Genomic DNA, 12,989 nt, shown 5'->3' on the forward strand with positions numbered 1-12,989 from the left:
CACATTTTTCAGATCTTGTTTGTGTGGCCTGTTTAATAAATGACAGCTATCCTTCCCAGTAGTCACGATAAAATAGCATGTGTAGCCGTGCAGAAGTTATGTTTCTGAGATTTTGAAACAATTTAATTACGTATATCGACTGCAGAATAAACTAATACCAATTTTATCCGAAATCTTTGCCTAAAAATTTCCTCTGTGTGACTTCACTTCTGTAAATGGCTCTCCTACTACCTAAATAGTATAGTTAACGAGTTCAAATGTATTTGCGTGCGCTTAGTTGAACGTTTTTAGTGGACAGCCATCTCTCTACAGTGCGGCTGTACCATGCAGTAGACAATTTTTGTGCAATAATGCACAATATTCTGCAGTAATGGTCGTTGCCAGCATCAATCCACACAGTATTGGTACAAGGACATGCCAGAATAAAAGCTGCTCCGTTGCCAGTTCGTCTCGTATCTGATGATGCGCAGGAAGCTCTTAATAAGGATAACCGTCGCACAGAAGACTTCACACGCGAATATTCCCGTGAGGAAATGATGCATGATACTCCATCGGCTTTGGCATCTTCGAATTCACTCGTCGCGATATTCTAGAAAATGACAAGTGAGGAAGACAAACAGACTCAATCTGAGGTGAAAGACCTACTTTTCGAATCTTCTTCCAGTTCACAACCCGAAAGGACGGTGGATCACTCGGCTCGTGGGTCGATGAAGAACGCAGCAAATTGCGCGTCGACATGTGAACTGCAGGACACATGAACATCGACGTTTCGAACGCACATTGCGGTCCATGGATTCCGTTCCAGGGCCATGTCTGGCTGAGGGTCGGCAAATAATTCACAATATACATAAATGACCTTGTGTATAACATAGGAAGTTCACTGAGGCTTTTTGCGGATGATGCTGTGGTATATCGAGAGGTTGTAACAACGGAAAATTGTACTGAAATGCAGGAGGATCTGCAACGAATTGACGCATGGTGCAGGGAATGGCAATTGAATCTTAATGTAGACAAGTGTAACGTGCTGCGAATACATAGAAAGAAAGATCGCTTATCATTTAGCTACAATATAGCAGGTCAGCAATTGGAAGCAGTTAATTCCATAAATTATCTGGGAGTACGCATTAGAAGTGATTTAAAATGGAATGATCATATAAAATTGATCGTCAGTAAAACAGATGCCAGACTGAGATTCATTGGAAGAATCCCAAGGAAATGCAATCCGAAAACAAAGGAAGTAGGTTACAGTACGCTTGTTCCACCACTGCTTGAATACTGCTCACCAGCGTGGATCCGTACCAGATAGGGTTGATAGAAGAGATAGAGAAGATCCAACGGAGAGCAGCTCGCTTCGTTACAGGATCATTTAGTAATCGCGAAAGCGTTGCGGAGATGATAGATAAACTCCAGTGGAAGACTATGCAGGAGAGACGCTCAGTAGCTCGGTACGGGCTTTTGTTGAAGTTTCGAGAACATACCTTCTTCCAGGAGTCAAGCAGTATATTGCTCCCTCCTACGTATATCTCGCGAAGAGACCCTGAGGATAAAATCAGAGAGATTAGAACCCACACAGAGACATACCGACAATCCTTCTTTCCACGAACAATACGAGACTGGAATAGAAGAGAGAACCGATAGAGGTACTCAAGGTACCCTCCACCACACACCGTCAGATGGCTTGCGGTGTATGGATGTAGATGTAGAACCCTTCTGATAAAGATAATGATGCAAGCGTCGAATGTGACTGCGATTTCGACCGCAAAATATAAAATACCTAATGAAACACTCTAATACGGCAATTTAATATGTTATTAGTGACTTCAAAATACTTTATATGAGAAGTTCTACTCGGAACCGCTAAATTTATAATTTTTGATTCACCAAACTGGATCTGCCATTATGAATTTGGCAATTTCGGCATCATGTTTGTAATCAGCTATTCCAAAAATCTAAAAAGAACACTTTTTGTAGGATTTTATATCCATTTTCCTATCACGTCTAGGATCTGAAGCGAGCTGGGCCTCTGTGCACCAATCTGTGCTCAGTCTTGGTCGTGATCCCATTTTGTCAGCGACACACTGGAACAGTTCGCATTTATATTTCTTGTATGTATTAATTTTTAAAAATATTGAACAACTGGCCTTTCTGTGTCATACACATTTCATCTTTCATGGTTTGCATAGCTATATCGAAGTACCGTTATCGTCATCGAAGGAGAAACTGGATCTAATATACTAGAAGCATACAAAGAGCAAATGCGGATGGATATAATTAAGTATTTTGTGACCGCGTACCAAAGCGAACATGAACTTTCCTGTACATATTATTGGTGTGATAAGTAGCATTCATCTCTTTGCTGCAGCATATTATATCAATGGTGTTCCTGTATCCTTTAGGAGACGGTAGTGTGTCCATCTCAGATACAATGTAATGTTGTCACACTCCGTTATAAAAACAAAATGAAGAGGGCGTATTAAGCCCAGTAATAGTGCGGAGCCTATTCTGTATATATAATACCATTTGAAGGAAAGGAAATGAGATCTAATGCATCATTGATATCGCAAATTGGAGGCCGAGTCTGAAGTTCGTTGGATATGGATTGGAAGGATGTCATCCATGGTCGCGCTTAACGAATTATCATGACATTTACTGACGTGAATTCTGGAAGCCTCTGAAAATATTATCTGCGTGTGTGGATAGGGAACTGAACATCAAGCCTGTACAGTATTATTCCAGTATTTTAACTTCTTGTTCGGCAGCAACGAATAGTCCGTTAAGTTTGTCAACAGCCGTCAGGCGGTCCCTGTCACCATAGCTCCACTTTCTTTCGTCACCAGAATTCGAACAAGCCATAGGCGTGAGGAATGCTGCAGTACAGGCGTTACAGTTGTCCATGCAAAAATATCAGAATCGTTCACTAGTGATTCGGGAACGCACTGAGAAATTCATTTTAACGCATCGATGTACTGATTGGGCTTATCTCAGACCTACAGACTGTATGGCCTTTCATTTATCGCCATTCCGTAGTTTATTAACTACCTCGACATCATCTTTGGGAACTACGTGATATAATTTCATACAGAGAATGTATAGAGGCATGCCACGACAAACCACAGCTATACAATCATATCTTCACAAGTACTCTATTAACAGCTGTAAGGTTCTTGCTGACCAGTGTACACGCCAACTTCTGTTACTGTTTACGTCTGCTGGGGAAGGCTATTTCCGAAACGTTAGGTCCTATCTGATCGTTAGGATGAATATGTTAAATCCCATCAGTGCTGTTATACAAGTGTGACGCAACGCTTAATATCTGGGAGCCATATTATGAAAGACAAATTGCAATCGCTACATCGTTATTATAGCAGCTGATGGTATTGTCTCGGTATTGTTTTTCAGACAGATTGCGGGTAACGTATGTATGAAGGACTCTGCCAAGTCATTCATTACATTTTTTGAAGCTAAGTGGGAGACCCGTTTATAGAATAAACATAGGCTACATTATGTTAGTTCGTAATAATAACAGAAATAGTATAAATATCGCCGGCCGAGGTGGCTGAGCGGTTCTAGGCGCTACAGTCTGGAACCGCGCGACCGCTACGGTCGTAGGTTCGAATCCTGCCTCGGGCATGGATGTGTGTGATGTCCTTAGGTTAGTTAGGTTTAAGTAGTTCTAAGTTCTAGGGGACTGATGACCTTAGCAGTTAAGTCCCATAGTGCTCAGAGCCATTTGAACCATTTTTGTAAATATCAGTACCCGCTTTGTCCAACAAATGAACAACAATTACTCTTTTCAATCAATATTCAGATAGACATTATCTTTGTTTGAATATAAACAAATTCGAAGCATAATAGTTGCTAATAACTATCATGATAACAAATATAGCACTCTCTCAAACTCGGTCGAATTACTTTAGTATCTTTAAATATACGTGGAATAAACAGCAAAACCTCAATTAACGAACAAACTTGTTGTACTCATCCTCGCGTCCACATAGATTACAACCTATGAGTTCTCAGATACCAGCTATTTTCTTCACTGTACGCTATTAACGGACAAAAATTATACCGGTATGCTATCAAATTCTTAATATTAAAAACTGAAGTTCACTGATTTGGGTAGTGTAATGCTCATTGATGTGAACTAGAGAAATTATCTTTATCAAGACCAAATTCATGTCAGTGACTATCGAATGTAAGAGTAAAAGAAGAGGCAGTTTGGCTGTGAATTTAGCCCGTATCAGCGTTTGTTCCTGCAAGTACCGAAATGTTTTCTTTGCCACAGGTAGCAGAACGCAAAGCGTTAACAAAAACACGAAACAGCAATCACATTTTTCACGAAGAGATACCATCTATGAAACTGTCCTCATTTCCAAGCTTAGTTATTTTACGGTGGCAAGAATGGCTTCCATTTGCAGGAAGAAAAGTTATAACCGTCGTATAAGTCAACATCTACCTCGTGTAAACCACACGTAAATGAGAACAATGAGAACATATAAAGACGGTGAACTGAATACTTGCGAAGATGTGATGGATTTTGTTTATAGGTAGTAATTTGATCCAAAAAGTTAATGCAATTGCTTTTTATGTTCTGATGAATGACACTGAGGAATGTGGAATGGTTCTACCTTTACGTATCCACTGCGTGGGCCTTTGCCTAAATCTACTTTTCGACGAAATAATTATTTTGCGTGCGGTATTCCTCGCGCATTAATTTGAATATTAACCAATAGCTTGACTTGCCAATGAATATTCAGCGCTCGTAAATAGCGCGTCAGAATTTTAAGGAGGCGTGCTGCGGAACGGTGAATGTTGACCCTAGTTTCTTGCGAATAGGATGGATGCGTGTCATCGATCGGGCTGCGGTGCCGCCCCGAGCAGCTCGCGTGTCAGGCACTGCGATGCGCTCGCACCCTCGTCGCACGCCTCCGCCTTCTCCGTCACCGACACTGCGTGTGCTGAGATACGGCGCAAAACTGACAGTCGGAAAAATAAAGCTGGCCAGGAAAATATTTATAAGACTGACGCGGAACTGGCCGTTGTTAATGAACACGAAATCTGCCCTTCACAGAAAATTCTGGAAACCGTGATTTCAGTCCACCAGTCGGTTACTGTCACGTGTCTGAGCATAAGCATTGCTCTCACTCACTCATTCATCTACATCTACATTTATACTCCGCAAGCCACCCAACGGTGTGTGGCGGAGGGTACTTTACGTGCCACTGTCATTACCTCCCTTTCCTGTTCCAGTCGCGTATGGTTCGCGGGAAGAACGACTGTCTGAAAGCTTCCGTGCGCGCTCTAATCTCTCTAATTTTACATTCGTGATCTCCTCGGGAGGTATAAGTAGGGGGAAGCAATATATTCGATACCTCATCCAGAAATGCACCCTCTCGAAACCTGGCGAGCAAGCTACACCGCGATGCAGAGCGCCTCTCTTGCAGAGTCTGCCACTTGAGTTTGCTAAACATCTCCGTAACGCTATCATGGTTACCAAATAACCCTGTGACGAAACGCGCCCGCTCTTCTTTGGATCTTCTCTACCTCCTCCGCCAGACCGATCTGGTACGGATCCCACACTGGTGAGCAATACTCAAGTATAGGTCGAACGAGTGTTTTGTAAGCCACCTCCTTTGTTGATGGACTACATTTTCTAAGCACTCTCCCAATGAATCTCAACCTGGTACCCGCCTTACCAACAATTAATTTTATATGATCATTCCACTTCAAATCGTTCCGCACGCATACTCCCAGATATTTTACAGAAGTAACTGCTACCAGTGTTTGTTCCGCTATCACATAATCATACAATAAAGGATCCTTCTTTCTATGTATTCGCAATACATTACATTTGTCTATGTTAAGGGTCAGTTGCCACTCCCTGCACCAAGTGCCTATCCGCTGCAGATCTTCCTGCATTTCGCTACAATTTTCTAATGCTGCAACTCCTCTGTATACTACAGCATCATCCGCGAAAAGCCGCATGGAACTTCCGACACTATCTACTAGGTCATTTATATATATTGTGAAAAGCAATGGTCCCATAACACTCCCCTGTGGCACTCCAGAGGTTACTTTAACGTCTGTAGACGTCTCTCCATTGATAACAACATGCTGTGTTCTGTTTGCTAAAAACTCTTCAATCCAGCTACACAGCTGGTCTGATATTCCGTAGGCTCTTACTTCGTTTATCAGGCGACAGTGCGGAACTGTATCGAACGCCTTCCGGAAGTCAAGAAAAGTAGCATCTACCTGGGAGCCTGTATCTAATATTTTCTGGGTCTCATGAACAAATAAAGCGAGTTGGGTCTCACACGATAGCTGTTTCGGGAATCCATGTTGATTCCTACATAGTAGATTCTGGGTTTCCAAAAACGACATGATACTCGAGCAAAAAACATGTTCTAAAATTCTACAACAGATCGACGTCAGCGATATAGGTCTATAGTTTTGCGCATCTGCTCGACGACCCTTCTTGAAGACTGGAACTATCTGTGCTCTTTTCCAATCATTTGGAACCCTCCGTTCCTCTAGAGACTTGCGGTACACGGCTGTTAGAAGGGGGGCAAGTTCTTTCGCGTACTCTGTGTAGAATCGAATTGGTATCCCGTCAGGTCCAGTGGACTTTCCTCTATTGAGTGATTCCAGTTGCTTTTCTATTCCTTGGACACTTATTTCGATGTCAGCCATTTTTTCGTTTGCGCGAGGATTTAGAGAAGGAACTGCAGTGCGGTCTTCCTCTGTGAAACAGCTTTGGAAAAAGGTGTTCAGTATTTCAGCTTTACGCGTGTCATCCTCTGTTTCAATGCCATCATCATCCTGTAGTGTCTGGATATGCTGTTTCGAGCCACTTACTGATTTAACGTAAGACCAGAACTTCCTAGGATTTTCTGTCAAGTCGGTACATAGAATTTTACTTTCGAATTCACTGAACGCTTCACGCATAGCCCTCCTTACGCTAACTTTGACATCGTTTAGCTTCTGTTTGTCGGAGAGGTTTTGGCTGCGTTTAAACTTGGAGTGGAGCTCTCTTTGCTTTCGCAGTAGTTTCCTAACTTTTTTGTTGTACCACGGTGGGTTTTTCCCGTCCCTCACAGTTTTACTCGGCACGTACCTGTCTAAAACGCATTTTACGATTGCCTTAAACTTTTTCCATAAACACTCAACATTGTCAGTGTCGGAACAGAAATTTTCGTTTTGATCTGTTAGGTAGTCTGAAATCTGCCTTCTATTACTCTTGCTAAACGGATATACCTTCCTCCCTTTTTTTATATTCCTATTAACTTCCATATTCAGGGATGCTGCAACGGCCTTATGATCACTGATTCCCTGTTCTGTCATACAGAGTCGAAAAGTTCGGGTCTGTTTGTTATCAGTAGGTCCAAGATGTTATCTCCACGAGTCGGTTCTCTGTTTAATTGCTCGAGGTAATTTTCGGATAGTGCACTCAGTATAATGTCACTCGATGCTCTGTCCCTACCACCCGTCCTAAACATCTGAGTGTCCCAGTCTATATCTGGTAAATTGAAATCTCCACCTAAGACTATAACATGCTGAGAAAATTTATGTGAAATGTATTCCAAATTTTCTCTCAGTTGTTCTGCCACTAATGCTGCGGAGTCGGGAGGTCGGTAAAAGGAGCCAATTATTAACCTAGTTCGGTTGTTGAGTGTAACCTCCACCCATAATAATTCACAGGAACTATCCACTTCTACTTCACTACAGGATAAACTACTACTAACAGCGACGAACACTCCACCACCGGTTGCATGCAATCTGTCCTTTCTAAACACCGTCTGTACCTTTGTAAAATTTTCGGCAGAATTTATCTCTGGCTTAAGCCAGCTTTCTGTACCTATAACGATTTCAGCTTCGTCGCTGTCTATCAGTGCTTGAAGTTCTGGTACTTTACCAACGCAGCTTCGACAGTTGACAATTACAATACCGATTGCTGCTTGGTCCCCGCATGTCCTGACTTTGCCCCGCACCCGTTGAGGCTGTTGCCCTTTCTGTACTTGCCCAAGGCCATCTAACCTAAAAAACCACCCAGCCCACGCCACACAACCCCTGCTACCCGTGCAGCTGCTTGTTGCGTGTAGCGGACTCCTGACCTATCCAGCGGAACCCGAAACCCCACCACCCTATGGCGCAAGTCGAGGAATCTGCAGCCCACTCGGTCGCAGAACCGTCTCAGCCTCTGATTCAGACCCTCCACTCGGCTCTGTACCAAAGGTCCGCAGTCAGTCCTGTCGACGATGCTGCAGATGGTGAGCTCTGCTTTCATCCCGCTAGCGAGACTGGCAGTCTTCACCAAATCAGATAGCCGCCGGAAGCCAGAGAGGATTTTCTCCGATCCATAGCGACACACATCATTGGTGCCGACATGAGCGACCACCTGCAGATGGGTGCACCCTGTACCCTTCATGGCATCCGGAAGGACCCTTTCCACATCTGGAATGACTCCCCCCGGTATGCACACGGAGTGCACATTGGTTTTCTTCCCCTCTCTTGCTGCCATTTCCCTAAGGGGCCCCATTACGCGCCTGACGTTGGAGCTCCCAACTACCAGTAAGCCCACCCTCTGCGACTGCCCGGATCTTGCAGACTGAGGGGCAACCTCTGGAACAGGACAAGCAGCCATGTCAGGCCGAAGATCAGTATCAGCCTGAGACAGAGCCTGAAACCGGTTCGTCAGACAAACTGGAGAGGCTTTCCGTTCAGCCCTCCGGAATGTCTTTCGCCCCCTGCCACACCTTGAGACGACCTCCCACTTTACCACAGGTGAGGGATCAGCCTCAATGCGGGCAGTATCCCGGGCAACCACAGTCGTAGTCCGATCAGGGGATGCGTGGGACGAGCTGGCCGTCCCCGACAAACCCCCACCCACAGTGATGCCCATTGGCAACAGCCTCAAGCTGTGTGACCGAAGCCAACACTGCCTGAAGCTGGGAGCGAAGGGATGCCAACTCAGCCTGCATCCGAACACAGCAGTTGCAGTCCCTATCCATGCTAGAAACTGTTTTGCAAAGAAGGCCTGAACTAATCTACAGAGAGCGCAAACAAATCAACAAAATTTAAACGGTTATTAAAATACAAGATTGCCTAGTAAATGCAGTAATGCTGCTACTTGCGCACTGCTGACACTGCTCGGCGGCGGAAGGAGACTACGCGAATTTACACTATTCAGGTACTAAAACGCGATGCTACAACTCTCAAATACTATAATACGCCCGAAATTTATGAATTAAACAATGCAAGTACCAAAAACACGCAAAGAAATTAAGAATTAAACTATGTAACAAATGAGTGAGCTAGGAGTATGCGACTTGCTGCTCAGTTGCTTATCCAACGGCGGCAGGGAGCACACTGACTGTGACCAACCGACACTGCCCATTCAAAACAAAAACGTTTGAATGGGTGAGAGGAGCAGACGTTTATAGGGACCAGTTGAATTTAACACAAAATTAGCTCACGATAAATTCTTTGTAGAGTGTTATGCGGTGCACAGTTCGTATAAAACGTGTGCATAAGTGGTTGTGCAAGAGTTTAATTGGATATGTTTTGGAAGTACTTCTAAAAGTGAGCAATAAAAATCTTACAGGCAAAATGAAGCGAAACGTGCTCTGTAGCGAATAAAATCTGTGATGTTCATTAATACACGTCAATCCCGCGTCAGTCATTTTGTAAATATACTCCGGGCCACCTTATTTTGCACACCCTGTATAAGCCAACGATTAATGTTTTGTCAAGAAAGATAAATTTATTCAGGCAATTTTTGTTTGACGTATCCAAACACCACTGCAACAAGTATCGAGATATTTAGTTCACTTAATACAATAAATCTCTTTTTTAGCTGTTGTACGTATCTTCAGTGCACATTCACAAGAATTAAAAGTTATTGTTTTGTTTCACAAATCACTGGTTCCAGATTTACCACGATTCCGTTCTTCACTTTTGGGTAAGACGAAATGACAACTCCAGATCATTTTTCTATCACGTTTCCTGTCATATTTCCTAATTTTACCCACCTGAGCACAGGTGAAGGACCGTATTTGCTCTCCACTCCATTTTATAGCGATTCCCGAAAATCCACGTTGAAATATTTTATCCTCATTTCATTCCATGTTAACTTATCCAGACCGGCCGGAGTGACCGAGCGGTTCTAGGTGCTACAGTCTGGAACCGCGCGACCGCTACGGTCGTAGGTTCGAATCCTGCCTCGGGCATGGATGTGTGTGATGTCCTTAGGTTAGTTAGGTTTAAGTAGTTCTAAGTTCTAGGGGACTGATGACCACAGCAGTTAAGTCCCATAGTGCTCAGAGCCATTTTTTTTTAACTTATCCCGCACGAGACTTTCGGTGCTGTGCAAGAGACCACGCACCATGGTGTGTCAGACATACTCGTACCGTATTATCTGCACGTACCCGCCCTCTGCTACGTTCGGAGTGTCCAGTGCTGCTGTTGTGAGACTACGGTTGAGCTTTAAGCTAACCCGTGTGATACTATAAAGATCTGAACCCAGTGACCTATGCAGGGAACAGACCGCTCCCTATAAGATCCTGTGAAATGTTAAGACAAAATCATGGAATAAATTATTATATGAGGCATCTGAATTTAAAGAGGGGTGTCCCAATTAAACTTCACATATCGGAACCTTAACTTGTATATATATAATGATGTTTATTTCTAAGACGCATGGACTTCACTACAGACAATGAATAGGTAATGGAAGTAAATATTATACGCACAATTGTTCAAAAAATGTTCAAATGTGTGTGAAATCCTATGGGGCTTAATTGCTAAGGTCATCAGTCCCTAAGTTTACACACCACTTAATCTAAATTATCCTAAGGACAAACACACACACCCATGCCCAAGGGAGGACTCGAACCTCCACCGTGACCAGCCGCACAGTCCATGACTGCAGCGCCTTAGACCGCTCGGCTCACAATTGTTCAAATGGATTATTAAACATATACGGTAAAACCTTGTCACAAGTGAGTGGACCAAGAAAGAAACTGATAATAATGATGTACAATTAATTACGCTTGCCTAAATTGCCAACGAATACTGAATTAGCTAACAGATTAAAGGAAAGACTCAGAAAAGTACATATGAGGGCCAGTTCCGTTGCCTAAGCACATGTTGAGTTCACTAGTGGAGTGTGTGAATTGATCCAGAAATGGCTCTGAGCACTATGGGACTTAACATCTGAGGTCATCAGTCCCCTATAACTTAGAACTAATTAAACCTAACTAACCTAAAGACACCACACACACCCATGCCCGAGGCAGGATTCTAATCTGAAACCGCAGCGGTCGCGCGGTTCCAGACTGAAGCGCCTAGAACCTCTCGGCCACTGCGGCCGGCCCAACAGTAATTCTTTGAGTTATTATTTTGTTTGCAGATAATAGGAATAGCTAGTAATTACGTAGTTCACACTTATCGCTCTATTACTGGCGAAGGCTACGTTACATGCTCTTATGAAGCTCTCGTGTTTTTAGTATGATAATTAAGATAGTTCACTGGTAGGTTATGTCGTGCTTTTTTTGTGGAGTTTCCTGTTATTTCATTGTATTTGTTCAGAGATAGTGTAAACTCTGGACATGATTGTAAACTACACGAATTGCTGGGTTGGGTTGTTTGGGGGAAGAGACCAAACAGCGAGGTCATCGATCTCATTGGAATAGGGAAGAATGGGGAAGGAAGTCAGCCGTGGCCTGTTAAAGGAAACACGAATTGTCTAAGGTTAGTTAGTTGTGGGGTGATTGATGACTAGTGTAACAAGTGGTTTCGTGGGGATAAAGGTAGCGGGAAAGCTGATGGGGAATCTAGCAGGGACCTTTCCTGCGGCTTCCCGTGTGTAGTAGAGATACATAAATAGTGGAGCAAAGTGGAGAAGCTACAGCGGGAGATGATAGCAAAGTGGAGTATGGGAGTTAGCAGTAAAGCCACTAAGAAGAGAAAGGGCTCGGGTAGTTTGATTTTCAATACTGGTACAGTATTTACCCAGCTAACAAACTAATGTAGAAAGGAGCCTCCAGCAGTTTTAGGAGCAAGTAATATGCAACAGACTCACAAAGTCGTTAGGTAACAGAAAATAGTTACGAAAATTGAGAAGAGGACCCTGATGCAAAGCAGCAGTGATGTGCGCAATGTAGGCCCTCAGTTGCACGAAACAACAGATAAAAAGTTTCAAGTCACCAGCATTTTAAACCAGGAGCTTGGCTCAATAAGGTGACATAGACATAGGGGATTTGTGTAAGGATTTTACAAAAGAGGACCGAGTAGTGATTGAGGGAGGAGCTGGGAAGAGTCTTGGTAGGGACTGGGATTATGATAAAGACGATTGTGTGGACGACATTTCTACTCAAACCCGGACCACTAATATTCGCTTTGTACAGTTTTTCCGATTTTTAGATCAACCCCATATCGACAGAGCAGTGAAGCGAGTTATTGTGGGACTTGAGAGGCCGGTGATCACTGTTGACAAGGTACACGTTTCGATGGTAACAGCTGAGTGTGTCCATAGGTCCAGCTCCACTAGACACGGCCTACACCCAGAATGGGAAGGGATGTGTGGTGAAGCACATACTTGGCAATACAGCAGTTGAATCTGGGCTCATTCAGGTTCAAACACAAGGCCAAATTTTGCTGATAACGTTTAGATGGGAAAGATGATTTTCTTATAAACAAGTCGGGTAGGAAGCATCCCAGTTTGAGGAAAGTTCCTTTAACGGGGGTAGGACGTCAAACGGGCCGACTTGGAGTAGGTGAGGCACCACAGAACATTTTAATTTCCACTGTCTATACTTTTACAAGTAAATTCATAAAACTTTGTCAGCATGACCAGGAAGGATTCAGGATTCACACTCGTAGCAGCGGAAGTTCAAAAACATAACAAAATAATTTTTTTTACATGTGAAATTTCATCATTTTTTCACTTACTATTGGCTGCATTTGTTGCTATAGGTACACTTTTCTTCATA

The 12,989-nt window shown here is 43.4% G+C and overlaps 1 non-coding gene across 1 annotated transcript; it reads left to right on the forward strand.

Moving 5' to 3' along the window:
- The first annotated feature begins 669 nt into the window (after positions 1-669).
- LOC126472218 (5.8S ribosomal RNA) lies at positions 670-827 on the forward strand. Its single transcript, XR_007586372.1, has one exon. It is a non-coding gene; the product is annotated as a 5.8S ribosomal RNA (ribosomal RNA).
- Positions 828-12,989: the final 12,162 nt, after the last annotated feature.

This window comes from Schistocerca serialis, chromosome 3, assembly GCF_023864345.2.
Source record: "Schistocerca serialis cubense isolate TAMUIC-IGC-003099 chromosome 3, iqSchSeri2.2, whole genome shotgun sequence".
Lineage (NCBI taxonomy): Eukaryota > Metazoa > Arthropoda > Insecta > Orthoptera > Acrididae > Schistocerca > Schistocerca serialis.